Below are 6,000 nucleotides of genomic sequence, written 5' to 3'. Positions count from 1 at the left end.
CTGGTTTGTCTGAGTGTGTTCTTGGACACAGTATGTAACTGTCCCCTCTTCCCAGCCAGATTAACCTAGAAACATGGAAACTAAATTGAATCTTTTTAGTATCTGAGCCTGTAATATTCTTTGCAGCTCACTTTGGTAGATCTTTGTGTGGACATCATGGTTGATTGGGTGGTGATTAAGAACCAACACAAGGGGTAGAGAGAGGGCCTAGCAGTTAAGGCTCGCACATGGGGAGCCTAAGGACCAGGGTCAATTCCCCAGACCCCACGTAAGCCAGTGTACAAAATAACACAAAAGTCAGGCCTGATGACACACCTCTCCTCCAAGCCTTTCAGAGGCTGATGCAGGAAAATGGTTGAAAGTTCAGGGCCAGCCTGTACTATTGAGCGAGACCCTGTCTCAAAACAAACAAATCCACAAAGTCTACTTGTCAAAATAGTTTCTTACAAAATATTGGAGAGAATATTATAATATTGAGGCAACTTAATGCAATCCCAAACCCTGAGGGTCTTAAATGTTCAGAAACTTTATAATCTAGGAATGAATCCCGTGAAAATGCTTGTGAATGTGGTAAGATAGATACATACATTAAGTTTTTTTAAATGCCCAAAGTTGAAATGCCCAACAACAGACAGACATTGCAGACATTGTTATATCAAAACACAGAGAACAAACTCAATGTTTCTCAGTTCTGGAGTCGAACTCTGAAAGGTGTCAGCCAGGCCACAGTCCTTTAAACTCGTAGGCGCATCCTAGCCTACAAAACATCATGAGATGTTAAGCAGTTTTTCTCACCATGTCTTTCAGGCAAACCAGGCTTGGCAGAAGAGCTTTAAAAAAGGTCCCATGTTTAACTCAGTATTTGTTTCTCAGAATTTGCCTTAAGAAGAATCCAGGACTTCTGGGTAAGATGGTGGACTAGAGGCTGTTTTTGTGAAAGCTGGTGAAGAAGACTTTACCAAAAGAAATAGAGGAAAAGCTTGGGAAATCCACAAAGGATCTGGGGGAAAAAAAAATACTGGAAAAGAGAAAAAACTACAGTGATACAGAGAAGTGGGTCTTAAGAGCCTCATCTGCTTTAGTTCCCTGCCGGGAGGGGATTCTGGCGTTTTGAAAGCTGTCCTGCCTGGAACAAGCCCCGCCTCCGTGAGCCACCAACCCTGTTGTGAAGGTTGGAGTGATACTGATTCCTCTGGCAGGCAGGCCAGTGGCAGATCATGTTTTGTCACTACATGGCTTGGAGGGTGGTGGCCATATGCCTTCTTGAGAGAGAAAATATCTATTGTTAAGAATAGCTACCCTAGCCGGGCGTGGTGGCACATGCCTTTAATCCCAGCACTCGGGAGGCAGAGATAGGAGGATCATCGTGAGTTCGAGGCCACCCTGAGACTTCATAGTGAATTACAGGTCAACCTGGGCTAGAGTGAGACCCTACCTTGAAAAACCACCAAAAAATAAAATAAAATAAAAAAAATAAAAATAGCTGCCCTGAGATCAGGGGACATGAAAGTCAGGGAGCCTCCCTTTGGCCTGTCATAGGCCCTAGGGTAAGGAAAGTTCAGAGAGGCAGTTGTGGAGAGCGGCAGGGTCAGATACTGATTAACAGAAGGGTGCTTGTTGCAGGAGGCTGGCCTAGCTGGGAAGAGAATAAGAGATAGCTTCTCCCTCAGACCTCACCAACTGAAAGTACCCTGGAGTCTGAGATCTCAGAGCCTGAGACCAGTGGTTGAGCCAAATTCTGGAGCCATCTATCTGTCTGTCCTTCACTCTGAAGTTTCAGGGGAGCACATGGTAACCACAGCAGTGTTCAATGGACCCTTCCCTGCTCATTCATGTAACGAGAAGTCTCCATTTTTTGAGGACCAAGAAGCTGCCGTGCTCCAAAATTGTGTGTGTGTGTGTGTGTGTGTGTGTGTATGTGTGTGTGTGTGTGTATATGTGTGTGTTTTGGGCGGGTGCATATGTGTTAGTTTGTGTGCATGTAATATATGTATATGGCTATATACATGCTGTGACACATACATGAAGGTATGAGGACAACCTCAAGGTGTCCATCCTCCTCTTCCGCCCTCTTGAAACAGAATCTCTCTCCTTTTGCTGCTACATGCAGCGGACTAGCTGACCTGCTACTGCTGGGTTCTTCTGGCCCTACCTCTTCACTGCCATAGGTGCACTGGGGTCATGGGCGCGCACATCCCTTGGCATCTGACTTTGTGTCCATGGCTGGGTAAAATCAGTTGGGTCAGCAGGCTTGTAAGCAAAGGCCTATAACCACGGAGCCATCCTCACAGCCTCAGCATCTTTTTAATACATGCTTTTTTCTACACATTTAGCAATATTTTCATTATGTGGGCTTTGTATACTTTTGTTATTCCTCCTTGTAGATTCTAATTTTGTTTATGCATTTTTCCTTTTGTAGGCAATATTCTTTCTTTTCCTTAGGTTTTTTTTTTCTTTTTTTAAGATTTGTTTTTATTTATTTATTAGAGATGGGGGAAGAGGGAGAGATAATGGGCACACCAGGGCCTCTAGCCACTGCAAACAAACTCCGGGCGCCATGTGTCACCATGTGCAATCTGGCTTATGTGGGATCTGGAGAATCAAACCTGAGTCCTTAGGCTTTACAGGCAAGTACCTTAACTGCTAAGCTATCACTCCAGCCTTAGTTTTTGTTTTTTTAATCTGCACCCCCACAAAAAAAAATAATCACTTCAAAATGTATTAAAGTCTTAATGTAAGACTGGAAACTTTGAAACTGCTAGAGGAAAAATATAGGTAAAATAATTCAAGATATAATAGGCATATGCAAGGTTTTTCTGAACAGGGCTTAATAGCACAGGTAATCACAAGAATTGACAAAAGGGATTTCATGTAATTTAATTTAGAAGCTTCTCCATACCAAAGGAAACAGTCACCAGCATGAAGAAACTTACAGGATAGGAAAAAAATTGACAGCTGTTGCAGTTGGCCTCGCTGTTGCTGGCAGAAAACACCCAACCAACAGCAGCTTGTGGGAAGAAAGGGCTTATTTTGGCTTACAGACTTGAGGGGACAGCTCCATGAGGGCAGGGGAAAATGATGGCATGATCCTTAAAATCATCCTCCAAACTGTACTTTCCCTAGAATATATCATTTTGCAGTTGCTCAGGTCATAAATCTTAAGAGTCCTCTTTTATCATTCTTTCCTACTTTCCTAATTATCTGTGAGCAAATCTCCCTTTAAAATAAATTCAGAATGAAATCATCTTTATCACTTGTACCTTAAGGGGTTATTAAGCCTTTGGTTTCTCAACCAGAATGGGAAAATACCTACCCCTAACCTTGTAGAGTGATCCTTAATACTAAGTCAAACTCATTTTTAAAAAAGTATTTGAAGCCGGGAGTGGTGGCACATGCCTTTAATCCCAGCACTCATAGGCAGAGGTAGGATCGCTGTTGAGACTATAGATTGTAGGTCAGCCTGAGCTAGAGTGAGACCCTACCTTGATAAACTAAAAAAAAAAAAAAAAAAAAAAAAAAAAAAAAAAAAAAAAAACCCACCAAAACACACACACACACACACACACACACACACACACATCAGAGAGGGAGAGACAGTGTGATTGTGTGGGTGGCCATGGCCTCTTGCCACTGCAAACTCCAGATGCATTTCTTTGTGCGTCTGGCCTTATATGGGCATTGGAAAATCAAACCCAGGCCATCAGGGCTTTGCAACAAGGGCCCCTGAGCCATCTCCAATCCTAAACTCTCATTTTTTCTGCTCAAAACTCTGCAATGGTTTCCAATTTAGCATTGAAGTCTTTATCAGTGGTTCTCAAAGTTGAGAATAAAGAATCTCTGGGAGGGTAACTTTGTTGGGTCTCTCCTCCAAGGTTAGGATATGGCCAGATACGTTGCATTTCTAACTCATTTTAATCAGCTTCCGTAAGATGTTGATGCATAAAGAATCTGTTCTGTTTATTATTGTGCTTGGTGCCCTCCACCTCTCTCACCACTCCAGCTTGCCATGCCTAATGCGTGTGGGATTCGTGTCCTTTGCCTTGGTGTTGAGACAAGACAGTTTTTTAATAACTATTTCATTATTTTTATTTTATTTTCTAGTGGCGACAAACTCTGATAACCTCACACACCTGGATGCTGAAACAGAACCATGGGTTTTGGGTCATCTGGGGTTTCAAAGCAAGACACCTTGAAAGTAAAATTTACAACAAAAGCTGAGGAGTTAAGATTATTGTAACAGTGCTTGCCTAGCATGTGTGAGGCTGTCATCTCACTGCACGTTCACTACGCAGGAATTGGGAAGTTCTTGGGCACTAGAGGGAATAGCTGATGGCTTGCTTCAAAACCCTTTCCTGTCTGTGTAGACCCTGGTGTTGCTGATCCTGTTGTCATTCGGGTAGGCACACTCTCCCACTCCTCGGATGAAAGCTATGCTGTTATCTTCAGTGCTGTCTGTCCATCTCCAACCACGCTGGGATGATTCTCTGTACAGGCCAATGCAGTGGTCAGAGGTGCCCTTGTATCGCCTCAGGAAACTCATTTCCTCCAGGCTGCCAAACTGAGCAAGCTGGGCTCCTGATGACAGGCAGGAGGTCTGGCTGAATGTCTAATTTCTTGTGTCTTCAGGGGAGGAGGGGGGGCATTTATTTCCAAATCCAACCCAGTCTCTTGGGCCAACTTTTTGTCACTCAAAGTGCTATGGAAAGCCCAACTACATTCCCAAAGAGGCTGGGAAGAAGCAAAAGGCATCAGTGAAACCTCCATGGGAGTTACTGGAGAGAGATCCCGGCTAGACATTTTCCTTGGAGCTTTTTACCACTTTCTCCTTCTGTCAGGAGCTTCCCACACGAACCTCTGCAGCCCTCATGTTTTGGCCCAGATGGAGTCTCTGTTGCATCTCTTGTGGGATCCTGTTGGAGTTCGAAAGTAGAAACCACTGACAGACACGTTTCCAAGGAGAATAAAGGAAGTCTTCAGCACCGCATTTTCTGACTGATCAAAAATCATCTGGGTTTAGTCCTTCATTCAGTTCTTCATCCCCCAGGCGCTCACTGTGGAAAGACTCTATGAAGTAGTATTAGCAATCTTCACTTTGAGAAATACTTTTAAATATTTATTTATTTGAGACAGAAAGAGGCATAAAGAGAGAGAGAGGGAGGGACGGAGGGAGAGAATGGGCACGCCAGGGCCTCCAGCTACTGAAAACAAACTCCAGATGTATGCGCCCCTTGTGCATCTGGCTTACATGGGTCCTGGGGAATCGAACCTGGGTCATTAGGCTTTGCAGGCAAACGCCTTAACCACTAAGCCATCTCTCCAGCCCACAATCTTCACTTTCGATACGGAACTTTGTTTCCCTTTGGGCCTGCAGAAGTAGGAAAGGAAGGCAAAGGAGGAGGAGGAGGTGGTCTGAAAGGAACGGAAAGCAAGCTCCGTATTTATTTATTTATTTATTTAGGTTTTTCGAGGTAGTGTCACACTCTAGCCCAGGCTGACCTGGAATTCACTATGGAGTCTCAGAGTGGCCTCGAACTCACGGCGATCCTCCTACTTCTGCCTCCCGCGTGCTGGGATTAAAGGAGTGCGCTACCACTCCCGGCTGTCAGTTTTTAATTTTTATCTGTTGGAGAGCGAAAGCGAGCAGTATGGGTGCACCAGGGCCTGTTGTCTCTGCAAAGGGACTACAGGTGCATGCGTCACTTCGTGCACCTGGCTTTACGTGGGTACTGGGGATCGAACCATGAGCCGTGCCTACCGAGGCGGCGTGTCCCCATTTTAGAGAGGTACGCCAGCACATTTAGAATTGGCACTGCCAGTCCTTCTCGTCCCATTTTCTTTTCCTTGAAAGCCCTTTATTTCTCACATCTCCCCTCCGGAATTTAATTTTGCTCACGGACCTGGCGACTAAAGCTGCGCAGCTCCCGGCACAACAGAAAAGCTCAACAGACAAGAGAAAGAGTGCGGCGTGCGCGCAAGCGCAGCCCGACCCCGCCCTCTCCG

This window comes from Jaculus jaculus, chromosome 5 (assembly GCF_020740685.1).
Source record: "Jaculus jaculus isolate mJacJac1 chromosome 5, mJacJac1.mat.Y.cur, whole genome shotgun sequence".
Taxonomy (NCBI): Eukaryota; Metazoa; Chordata; class Mammalia; order Rodentia; family Dipodidae; genus Jaculus; species Jaculus jaculus.
The sequence above is the reverse complement of the archived record's forward strand: the minus strand, read 5'-3'. Positions refer to the sequence as shown.